This window comes from Empidonax traillii, unplaced genomic scaffold (assembly GCF_003031625.1).
Source record: "Empidonax traillii isolate 1590-97213 ecotype Southwest subspecies unplaced genomic scaffold, ASM303162v1 scaffold143:size1492093, whole genome shotgun sequence".
Classification (NCBI taxonomy): Eukaryota; Metazoa; Chordata; class Aves; order Passeriformes; family Tyrannidae; genus Empidonax; species Empidonax traillii.
The window spans coordinates 888,925-901,272 of NW_020955336.1; the positions used below are offsets into that span (position 1 = coordinate 888,925).

General features: G+C 43.3%; 1 protein-coding gene across 3 annotated transcripts in view; it reads left to right on the forward strand.

Moving 5' to 3' along the window:
- Window positions 1–12,348, forward strand: part of PIK3CB (phosphatidylinositol-4,5-bisphosphate 3-kinase catalytic subunit beta) — an 85,547-nt gene that overhangs the window by 19,248 nt on the left and 53,951 nt on the right. The window contains exon 1 of one of the 3 annotated variants that reach the window (XM_027884348.1): window positions 809–1,120. The exons of the other annotated variants lie outside the window; for them this stretch is intronic. The gene's annotated coding sequence lies outside the window, so the exon portion shown is untranslated. Of the gene's footprint in view, window positions 1–808; window positions 1,121–12,348 lie in introns of those variants that run through there. 3 annotated transcript variants of the gene reach the window in all.

A 12,348-nucleotide genomic window follows, 5' to 3' on the forward strand; every position in this document is an offset into this window, starting at 1 on the left:
TGTAGGTAATACACGTTGTGGTTGGTTGGTTGGTTTGGAACAAACAACTAAACATCCCCTAGGTATTTTCTGATCTAAATTTAATGGGTTTTTAGCGCCTTGAGAATCGGTAAGTGAAGTTGATGAGGAAGTAAATCCATGTACTTTCAAAACTGGAATAACTGGAAAAATGAACAGACTAAAATAGACAAGACTAATGATATAGCATGATTACTAGCGTAGGGATGTTAAGATATGCATAATATGATCGTACTCTTTGTGGACAAGAATGTGCTACGCCTCGCCCTGTGTTCTTTAAAGGCAGCAGGAATGCTGCTGCTGATTTCAGTGGGTGGAGACAGCCCGCTGCATGCAAAAGTTGTTTCATTACCGGTTACATTGCACCTTGCTTTTCTTTGACTACTTCTTTTAAGCCTTAGAAAAACACGTCCTTTTAAACGTTCTAGTTACCGTGCAATTATTCCTAACACCGACTCTTGAAAAGAGGATGTATTACAGAAGTCATTGGCAAGGCAGTAAGCTGCTATAATGAAGTCTTCCCTGCTGATTTCCAAAAAGGAAAGGTGGTCACTGATAAGCCCTTTCCTCCTTGCCAGGCAGTGGCTGCCCCTGTCCTCCGTCTGAGGGCAGTGCGGGGTGTGCGGCAGCAGCTTTGCGGGGCGCTACGGATGCAGACGCGGCCGGGGAGCGCCAGGCGAGCGGGGGCGGTGGGACTGCGCTGCGGCCCGAGCTGGGAGCGCTGCGGGAGCGCTCGGGGGAGGTCTCGCCAGCGGCCCCGCGGCTCGGCCTGGCGGGGTCGGGCGGACAGGAGACCCCCTTTCGCCGCCAGACCCGCATCCCGGCGGAGGCGCGGCCAGCGCCGTCCCTGCCGGGGCAGGGGAGCGGCCGCAGGGGCGGGACGCGCCGTGCCATTGGCCGCCGGCCGCGGTCTGATAGCGAAAGCCCGGCCCGGGTTGGCGGCGCCGGGCCGAGGGCGAAGCCATCGCCTTGGTAACCCCGGCGGGGCGCAGCGGCCGGTGCCGGCCGAGGGAGCGCTCCCCGCTGGCGCCAGCGCCGCCGCGCTGGCTGGGCTGGGGCGGCGCGGACGGGACGGGACACGGCGGGGCCGCGGCGCGGGCAGGTGGGTGTGCGGGACGAGCGCTGTGCCGTGCGGACAGGTGGGTGTGCGGGACGAGCGCTGCGCTGTGCCGCGGGTGCACGCCGGGGACGCGGAGCGGGACGGGCGGGCGGTGCAGGCTGTGCCGGGGCTTCCCCTCGGCCGCCGCCGCCGGCTCCTGGCGGTGCCCGCCCGCCCCGCTCCGCAGGAAGAGGCGCTGCTCCAGTTGCGACACGGAGGTTGCTCAACCGCGCGGGGGAAGTTTCGGCGGGACGCGGCCGTTTGGCAGCGGAAAGGGGCCCGGGCCGGGCGGCGGCTCCGCTCGGCTCGGCGGGCGCCTTTGTGCGCGGCCCTGAGAGAGCGCGGCGGGAACGGCCCCGCAACAAGTGCGCGGCGCTCCCCGGCCCGTCCGCTCTGAGCTCAGCCGGGCAGGGCCGCGGCTCCGGCGGCATCGGAGCCCACGGTGCGACCCAGGGACCCCTCCCGGTGCGGGGCAGCGCTGGGAGCCCGTGTTCCCTCCGCTGCCCCGGGGCTCGGCGGCGCTCGGACGGGCTCGGCCGTCCCTGAGTGTGCGGCGCCTGCTTCCCCCAGAGCGTTCCCGGACGAGCTTTGCGCTCTGCCTGCTGATTTTTTTTTCAATGTTTTATATATATATATATTTTTTTTTCCCCAGCTGAGAGCTCTCTGTGGTCGCTCAGTGAATTTTAAGTGGCGTTTAGGTGTCTCGATGCTCCTAGTTGTTTCCAGTCGGGTTTCTGAGCGTTGTTTTCCTTCCGAACCGCAGGAATTTGTATGGCAAAGCAGTATTTCGGAAATGTGTTTCCAGTCAGATGCCCACGCTCTGTGCAGCCCGGCGCGGTACTTTGGCAGCGTACAGGCATCCTGTGCTCTTTTAACAGACAACTAAACTATTCGGCAGACGGGGAGCTCTTTCTGTGAAAGGGGGGCATAAATCTTCATTAGTCCCAAAGAGTTCCTGAAAGAGAAACGGAAACCTTTCATGCCAGATTCGCTGGTTGTCTAGCTCCAACACGTGTGTGGTTGGACTCATGTTGGATACCTTCCAAAATCCAGAAAGCTTAGTTTTTATTGGTCTGGTTTGTTTTTTTTTTTTTTTCCCCCAGGACTTTATGCATTGACAGTCTTTTCTTGTATGTATTCTTGTCAGCAGACACATTGGTGAGGTTTTTCTTCGTTTGGAATTGATAATTGTAGCCGTAACTGTAAATGTTATGTACTCTCTAAGTCCATATTGCTGTTACTCTGATACTGAAGTTTATTCGGGCTTAAGTTACTGAAGCTGGGCATTACTAGAAACCCCAGCAACACATTATTTATGTTTTCCTGACTGTAATTTAGGATTTGAAGTTAGATGACATGAAGGATGTCATGGAAATTTGACTGGCCTGTGGTTTACACTATTAGCTAGAGATTCCCACAGCTGTACATCTTCAGAATTAAAAGGTGAAATAAAATTTTATAACTTGTTTGCTTCTAGGAAAATTGCATCTAAAGGAATATTGAATATCCATATGCTTGGCAAAGGGTTGTGAAGTCTAGTGGAATGCATTAAGGTGACTGGGGAATCAATCACCAGGTCACTTGGAAACTTTGATCTAGAAACTTCAGTTCAGACTGATGGTGGTTTTTCAGGCTATGAAAGTTTCATTCCAGCAAGCAGTGCTTTTCAAAAGAGTGGGGAATCAGAAAAAGATCATTGAACCGAAATTTGTGGGTAACTGTTTTACTGACCTTTTTTAGAGTGTCAGGCATATTGGTAACATCAAGAATGTTTTGGTGTGGATTTATTTGAAAACATGCTTGGGTCTGGTTTTTAACATTGATTAAACTTTTTTTGCGTGGTCTTAAAATATATTTGTTGATTGTCTATTTAAATATCTGTTATTCTTGAGTAAAAATCACTTCTGTTAAGTCAGGTTTAATTTCCCTGGAATATCTGATGTCATAAGTTCTCTGGTTCTCCAATTGTCTGTGGACTTTTGGCAGAACTCCAATTTCTAGTGTAGGAAAGCCTTCTTAAAAAAAATAAAAAAACCTTTCTTTGGTTTTTGTGATGGAGTAAAGAGAGAATATGTCCTGCTCCACTGCTCCTTTCCCTTTAGTAAGTTTGCATATGTCTGCAATGTGCTCTCTTTTGCAAGTAATTTAAAACCAAAGTCCAGTGGAAATACAAGCTGTTAGATTGCTATATATACCACGAGGAGGGGTCAGGAAAAATACTGTTATTGTTTAGAATTTGGGTGGAAATGCAGGCTGGTGTTTTGGCTGGTTAGCTAGAAAGCTGGTATTGTGTTTCAGTGACAGAGGCACAGAGTTCAAGCAGCTTAAGTGCTTTTTCACAGATCTGGAGATACACGTGGAAGTTTTGCCCTTGGATCTTTAAAAGTTGCCACTGGTTATCTCAAAATAAATAACTGGGGTTGCTGGGCTGTAGAATGTGGCATTGTATTTATTCAAAGTCCACGGGGCTGCTTTGGTTAGAGGAGGGTTTTCTGATTTTCCACTCTCGGGAGCAGCAGACCGTTAAGTTACAAAGTTTGTCCCTTTGCACAAGTGGCAGTTTCTGTGAAAACAGTCCCGGAGAGAAGAGTCTGAAACGAGCATCATGCACACAGTTGCATAGAGACGCTTGCTTGTTTGTTTTGGGTTTTCTTTTTTGGGGGTTATTCTTTGTAAATGTGTGTTTTTACTCAAATTGTTACCCCTGGGTAAGACACGTTGTGTTACACTCATCTCAAATCCTGTGCCTCAGATTATGAGGACTTTGGTGAGGTGCACAACTAGGGTCCAGAATGAACTGCAGATAACCAGGTGGTGGTTCTTTGAAAATTCAAGAGTTGGAGATGCTGCAAAGTGAAGGTTACACGTATCTGTAGAATTCCTGAAGTACCAGGTACTTTATAAACAACATAGACCAATCGGTGTTACAGTCTGTCAAATTTACATGTGTAGATCTTTTAATCTCAACCCTTGGTGGAAATAAATTCAGGAATGTGGTTTCATTTGCCTACATTAAGAGTTGCAGAAGAGGCCCTGATGTGCAAATGCTTGTGGATTTCTAGCTACCAACATAATTGAATTTACATACTGGCTTCAGAAGATTAAAGAAACAAAGAGTGACACTGACGAGTCAAGAAAAGCTTCCTTTGAGGGGCGGGATCGGGGCAGTTCTGCTCCCCTGCTGATAATTTGTGTGTGTGTACATTGTTACTTGGTTTGGCTTTACCAATTTTAGGTAGCCCGAGTGTAATTTCTACTGTGCTACAGAGACAGCCTGTCAGAAAACCGGCTGTGCACAAATAGAGGATCTGGGCTGTCCTCGGGTACCTTCTTCGTTACTTCCACTTCACAGCTTTGGCTGTTACCTGGGGTGGGGGGATGGGGCAGGTGGGGGCAACTTTTTCAGTTGCATTAAAAAGGGAGGAGGGCAGCTGTGAGAACCTCAAATATTTAGTTTCTTACCTTATGTACTCTTGACTAAAAATTGTTCAGTAGTTGAACTCAAGAGGAACTTCTTGTCTTTACGTACTACATATGTAAATGTATTTACTGCTGAAAGAGCGTAAGAATTAGCAGTACTGTAATTTTTCTCTCAGTGCAAAATACACTTAATATAAATTTGCTACTCACAACTTACTTTAGTTTCTTTCAAAATTTTTCAACTTGCCTATTTTTGATAAGCAGTATTGCATTAACATTTTACTATGGAACTGGATTGTAAAGGGTGCCCTTCTACTTCTAGAACATCTTGCTGTTAGCTGTAGTAGTTGCTCTGATTTTTTAGAACAGCTTTGTGAATTTGTCAAGGTATCTTAAAAGAATTCCATCAGATATACTGATGTTTGATTTTATGCTTGTGTAGCTTAGCTCAACGTGTTGCTGCAACGCTGAAGAGTTTTACTTCCCATATTAGGTTGGTAAATGATCTTTTACTAATTCACCAGTGGCTGTATGAAAACACTTTTTTTCCTGTGTTCCAGAAACTATGATGATTGAATGGGAAAGATATACCCTGTAATGGAAACAAGTCTGTGCCATGGGTGTGATTTTTGTGCCCGTGTGTGACGTTTTCTTTCCTCTTTGCAAGGATCTACTTGTAAGAGGTGACAAGGTGACAGTGACTGACATGTTCTCGTGACTCTCTTTTGGTGTTCACTTCTGGGGACCACCAAAGATTTAGGCTTAAGAGTCTAAACTTCTTTTCACTATGTTCTTCCCAGGCTTTTTCCTCGATTTCTTGTACCCAGAGCAGAAGGCAGAGGCTTTTGTTCGTGTGTTAATTGGGAACTAATGGACATTTAAGGTGATGTGTAGTCCATTAGGAGGTGCAGTGTTCACTCTCACTTTGAGTTCTTCCTGTCCTCTCCTTGACCCCAGGCACGATATATCCTCTGGAATTAAAAAAAAAGCCACAACCCTATGAGAGGATTTAAAGTTGAGTTAGAAGATGTTAGCTTTGAGTTGGCATCAGCTGGCAGCAATTTTGGCACAGCTTGTGTGGCTGGTAGAGGTAGATAAACAGTTTTGTGGAAGTCATGTGAGTGTCTGTGGTTGGTGTTGTCAGTTCATAAGAATTCTTAAGAATATTGGTGTGTCTTTAGGTTTATGGTACCGTGCTGCTGTGAAGCATTTGCTAATTCTTAGTGTTTCTGAAAGTCCTTTGCTGTCTGCAGGCACAGGAGGCGTCTGTAACAGAGTAGTGAAATACTTGTTTATGAAAGCTGTTGTGTGGAATGTGCAATAGCTGGTGTTCTGTGTCATTAACCTGACATTTTAAGAGGCTCAGAGTCCTGCTGTCAAGTGGGTTTGTGACAGGTTTAATGTGGAAGACGTGTTTGCATGCAGCTAGAGTACTAGAACCAGCTGAAAAGTCAGAGTAGGTAGATGGTTTGGAGAATATTGTAAAAATACTGTAAAAAAAACAAAACACACACACCATTTTTTAGTGCTAGAGGTTCTTATGGGAGCCACCAATTGAGCAATAACTTTTTTAACTTTTGTAAATAATGAGCTTGAGAGATGCATTTTGATATTGGTGCCTCATTTTGTTTTCTAAGAAAAGATGATATTTTGAAATGTGCTGTGTTATTTTCAGTTAACAATTCTATGTTCATTAGTATAGAATGTTAATAACAGAAGAATATGAAGCATAGTTGATTTCAAAAACTGATTACATTTGTGTCACTACAAAAGGCAGCCAAAAGACTGCCCTTGAGTACTGCAGGGTGATGGTTTTCTGTCAGTGGTGTGAGTATTGCTGTTTAGTGTTGTGCCCTCCAGAAGGCTGTGCTTTGCCAGCCTGTGATTTGTGCCTACACACACATTGGTACAGGGGAGAACCAGGTAAATAAAGGTAAATGTCAGCAGAAACTCAAAAAGCTAAGTACAAAGTTGATGCAGTAGAAAGGCCCACGTGAAATGTTATTTGAAAATTGCATTGGGCACTGTATCCCCTTCCTGATTGGCTTCATGCCTCAGATTCCTTTTCTGGTTTTGAAAAGTACTTTGGTCCTTGTGCCTGTACTTTTTCCACTTCATCTACCTTTAGTGTCCCTGGATTTTTTACTTTTTTTCCTTCTTCTTTCAGTGTGTCACCAAGTATACTACTCTTGGCTTATTCCTTCTCCCAGATCCCCCATTATTTCCCTCTCAACCCCCAAAGAAATTAAGAACCTCTGTGTTAATCATGTCTTTGCGCTGTTTAGTGCCTTGTCTTTTCACACTGCTGGTTCTTGGAGGCCACTGCTCCTTGCAGTGCCTATGGGGTCCCGTCCTGAGGATGTGTCAGAAATAATTTGTGCTTTACAAAGTGTAATATTCTGTAGAACAGAATCTCTAGAAGAAAGAACTCCCTGGTGGCAACTGTGGGGAGAAGGAACGTCCCAGATGAGTCCAGACTAGGACAGGAGTGACCTGCTGTGCTGTGGGCTGGCAGTCAGGCTCGAGGTGCACAGGGAGATGGAGGGGCTGGCGTGGTACAAGTGATGCTGGGAGGGCTGTTTTGGGTCCTCTGCATTTTGGGGCTTGAAGATGGCTGGAAATATTGTTCATTCTCAACAGATGTTTGAGTTTTGTTTTTTTTTTTTTTTTTTTCCAGGTCCCTTTTGGACTTACATGGGTGTTGCTAGGGGAGGCAAGGCCTGTGGCATTTTCAGACCACTGCACATAGTGTGGGCTTGGAGTACTTCTATTTCTGGCCTTCAGTGCTGAGTGTCCTCCTTTTGTTTTACCTAACACAGAGGAGGACCTCTGAATTTACTCTCTGATTATCTCTGTGCCCTGCTAAGGGTGCAATTCAAGACATCATTGAAGATATTTAAGGAGGATTGTCCAAGTCATAACCAGGGATGCTCTAGGCAAAGAAGAGTTAGTACTTGGTGTGCAGACAGCAGTAAACCAGAGAACAGAGCATCTTTGCGTGCCCAGTCTGTATGGGCACCTGCAAGGGCAGCCTCACAATGTAAGGAGGCACAAGAATTAAGTCCTTTATTAATTAATGGATATCTACAAAACAAAATCCCCCCCCCAGCAGGAAATAAGATTTGAAATGAAGAATCACAGAATGCTTTTGAGTTGGAAGGGACCTTAAAGATCATCTCGTTCCAACCCCCTGCCCTGGGCAGGGACACCTTCCACTAGACCAGTTTGCTCCAAGCCTCATCCAGCCTGTCCTTGAACATTTCCGGGAATGAGGCATCCACAACTTGATTTACAACTTTACAACATCTTTGCAACCACCTAACTTTACAACTACTTCAAAGGACGTTGTAGGGAGGTGAAGCTCAGTCTCTTTTCCCAAGTAGCAAGCAATTGGATATTAGGAAAAATTTCTTCACCAAAAGCATTATCTAGCACTGGAACGGGCTGCCCAGGGAAGTGGGGCAGTCACCATCCCTGGAGGTGTCTGAAAGATGTGCAGATGGGGCACTGGCTGTCATGATTTAATGGTGGGCTTGGCAGTGCTGGATTAAAGGTTGGACTCTCTCTCAAGGGTCTTCTCCAGCCTAAATGTTTTTGTGATTTTATTCTGTCAATTTTCTTATGTCGAGTTTGAGTGGAAGCACCGTGTGCAGCATGACATTAGGACTGAGCTATGATATCAGGAGGTAAAGAGCACTTGTCTACATCTGCTGAAATATTTGAAGTTATTTACTTGTAGTAATGGCTTAGGTGTGAAGAGGTGCGTGTCTGTGTGTGGGGAAGAGCTGTCTTGTTTTGATTTATTAGGAAATCTGTGATAAATGCTGACTGGAAAGTGAGTAGTAGTTTCTGAACCCCCTTGAGTGAAGGAAAACATTAGTTTGGCAGATTGTCAGCAGCAAATGGTGCATTAATTTTTGGCACAAAACTTGCTAGCAAAAAAAAGAGACTTTCCTTTATGTTGCTAATAATAAAAATGAAGAGGGACCGATTATCTGTGCTTGGTAGGCTGATATTTGATATCCATGTAAGATGGAGACAATGCTTTTGAAAAATGTCCTTTTATATTTTATTAAAAATAAAAAAAACCCTGTCTATAATATCTTGATAATTTGCATCCAATTACACAACTAACTTTAAGTTTTATTATGTTTATAAGCTATTACAAACCATGTGTAAACTCTGGCAAAATTTCTAATATGTTTAGAGTTATCACTATTGAGGTGTGTATTAATCTGTGTAGAATAATGGGAGTCTTCATGCTAGGCCAGTTTTACTCCCCCAGTACTTCAGAAATACATTTTTACATGTACTACTAGTGGTAGTAATGCAGGGGAGTAATATTTTTATTTAAAATGTTTATTTACACTTGAATTAAGGGATCTCTAGTTATGGTGAAAGTTTTAGAAAACTCAGCATAATGATCTGACTTTGCTTTTACCCGAGTAATAATAATAACAACAACAGCATTTTTTTTAATGAATCACTGTTTTAAGTGTGAGGGTACCATTTTTAATGCTCAAATGTGGTTCTGCACAAGTTCTTAGAGTCCAGCTAACACAAGTACATAAAAATTGTTTTCACATGGCAGTCTGTTTTGATAGCTAGTGATTTCTGCTTCCCTAGGGTGCTGTAAATAAATCTGGTGTGTGAGGAGCTGCAGTGATTAAGAATAGCAGAAAAGTACTGCATAAAAAGGAAAGATTATTTAGTAGGAACAGAGCTCTTCAGTAAAGAGAAGTGTTGCAAGAGTGTAAAGATGCAACTGAAAAAGTTAGAAATAATGTTAAGACCACAATCAAGCCTTTTCCTCATCTTTTCTCATCATGAGTGGTTCCTGAAGATTTGCAGCAGCTCTGTATCTGTTGAAGCTGAATGCACATGTTGGATGCTGTCATAATTTCAGTCACTGCCAATATACTGGATTACAACTGACTTTATATTCGATTTGCTATTCGCCACAAAATGGCAAAAGTCCTTATCTATTTCTACATTTTAAATAAAGAACTCCTCTCTGGACCTTTTCCTCCTTTTTTCCATTTTGTTTAAATTAAAAGCTTCAGCATTCATTTACTTGGGTGAGAAATCCTGTGAGTAAAGCACTGGCTGGGGATTTGTAATAATTGGCTGCTATTTCCAGGTGTGTCACACGGCTGCTGGGGGAATTCTGAGATGTTTGGTTATCATGGTGTGTTTTCAGCTGGGCGTCGGGGATGAGGCAATTCTTCTTTCTTTGGTGTCTTTGAGTGGTAAACTTCTCTTGTGTTTATGTCCTTGAGCAAATATAATGTCAACTGTCAGCCCTGGAGGGATTTAAAAGCCGTGGAGATGTGGCACTTGGGGATTTGGTTTAGTGATGAGCTCGGCAGTGCTGGAGGAACAGCTGGACTCAACGATCTTAGAGGCCTTTTCCAACCTTAATGATTCCAAGTTTCTGTGCTACTTTAGGGTAAATGCAAGCACTTAATTGAAAAGTACTTTGTAGCAACTCTGGTAGTTGAAATGGATAGCAAATAACTTTTTATGTGCTTTATATTAGAATGGAGAAAAGGTAAATGTGTTTTAAGTGACCCCATTAAAAAAGATCCATTTAAGCTACTGCATATAATGATTCCAGCTGAGGCACAGACTTGATTTGCCTACTGGCTGGCTGTGCAGATGCTTTTATTGAAAGTAAATCTCCTTTGCTGCATTTAAAAAAAATACAAGAGAAATTATTCTTAAAAAGTAGGTAGAGGCAGACTGCAATACAGCAGCTCAAGTGTTTTTAAAGCATCATATTAAAAGATAGAAAACTTAGACTCTTTAGTGTATTCTTGTCATGGGAATAGACATTTGAATGATTAACCCCTTTCTATTTATAGCTGTTTTCTCTGATTTATAATTCCTGTTCCAGTTAACTTCTAGGTAAATTTTATGAGAAGGCAGAACAATTCTTGCCTCAGTCTATCTCTGCAGCTAATCATTTTAGTATCCTCAAGTTACTTTCTTTTTAATGTGAATTTCGGAAATCACATCTGTATTTTCAGATATATTTCTAATTTAATAACTTGTCAGCTTTTATTGCATGCAGCTACAGGATTTAAAGAGGCCTCTTCAGCATTTGGTGGCTCCTTTTGTCAGTTTTAAAAATACTTAAATATTTAAAATGCTTAAGGCTCATCTTCTGGGGTCATTGGCTCAAGAGAATGAGATGGAGGCTGTGTGTGCTATACTGCTAAATCTCAAACCAGCCAGACAATATATATCAATTACTATGAAAGTTTTCCACCCTCTTGATACCGTAAGTTGCTTCTTCATTGTTGATTTAATTGGGACTTGTCAGCCAGGACAGTAACATGCTGCTTTTTGGGTGTTTTTTATCTCTGTTTGTAGAGTGAGCAAGGGCTTCTACCTATGTAATGGCAGTTTTCTTGAAAAAAGAGGCAGTGTGGGTGGTTAGAGCCCTTGCATAAGAAGGGTTCTTCAGAAACAACAGCATTCCTGAAACCTTTGGCTCAAATGTCTGCATTGTGATGATTAACAGGCCCAGTTAACCTGAAGAAAGATTTTATTGGGATGCAGTGGCAAAAGAAATGGTTTGTTGTTTAATTTTCTGTTGTTCTGTGATGAACTTCTTTCCTCTGATGTACTGGTGAGAAGTGAAATAGGATTCTAGAGGGGCTTTGTTTTCTTTCTGACTTATCATGGGAGAGACTTTGAAAGGAGTTAAAGCAAATATTTTCCGAGTCTTCCCTCGGTAGGTCACTCTTCTGCTGTCAAGTGAGGTGTTGAGAAACTTTTATCTTGGTCAAGCCCTTACTGTTTGTGTGAAAACCGAAAAGCTGTTGTTTTCATTTGCAAGTCACTTTCTCGGTTTCTGATTTATGGCATATTTTAAGAATTGCTTTCTCAAGTATAGATGGTGCTGTTCCAGCAGTTCTCCCATGTGCTTGGGTTGACATTCCTGAAAATGTCAGAGAACTCATCATTTTCAGTCCAACCTTTGTCTTCTTTAGTCTTGTGGTTTTGAGATGTTACACAGAAATTAAGAGGGTTGCATTTTATTCTTTCCATCTTGTTCCTCACCGTTCATCTCAATGCCAGGAATTGCTTTGCAATGTGGTCCTATTTGATATAGATTTATTCTTGATCTGGTTAGAGCACTCCTATTCACTGGAGCATCTGTGGTGCTAGAGGTAGGAAGTCATTCCCCTGTATTAGGGGACCTGCCCAGCAGGTTGCTGTCTTTATGGAAGAAGCCTATTCCCAAAGGATTTCTGTGCTCTGCCGGTGCTGCTCTCACACAGGGTCACAACGTTGCTGCTTTGTGCAGAAATCTCTGGTGTGAATTAATGTGGCAATGCCCTGCAAGGGATTTAGGGCAAGTTACTGCTCTGGTGCTGCTGAGGCTCTGCTCTTCCTCAGAACATGGAAGTGGATTCCTCACTGAAGTGTTCCTGACACGGCAACATCTTTGACTTCTGTCAGAAATAAGGCTAAAGTAGAACAGGTAGGTAGTTAATGCACTGAAACCCTTTCATCAATGAAGGAAACCAAAAAATGCCACAGTCTCAATCACTGTGCTGAGCATTGCAGCTGATGAAAATAGACAGTTCTGGGTTGGTTGCTTTGTTTTTACATCAAGTGTTCTGTAATTTTAGGTGTTCTGTCTAAAAGCAGTGTAAAATATGTGAATACTGTTTAAATCTGACTTATGGATTCAGATTTGAACTGTTGATTTTATGAGAGGAGGCTTGTCTTTTAGTGGTGTTTTTTGTTGTGTTTTTTTTTTTTTTTTTTTTTTTTTTTTTTTTTTTTTTTTTTTTTTT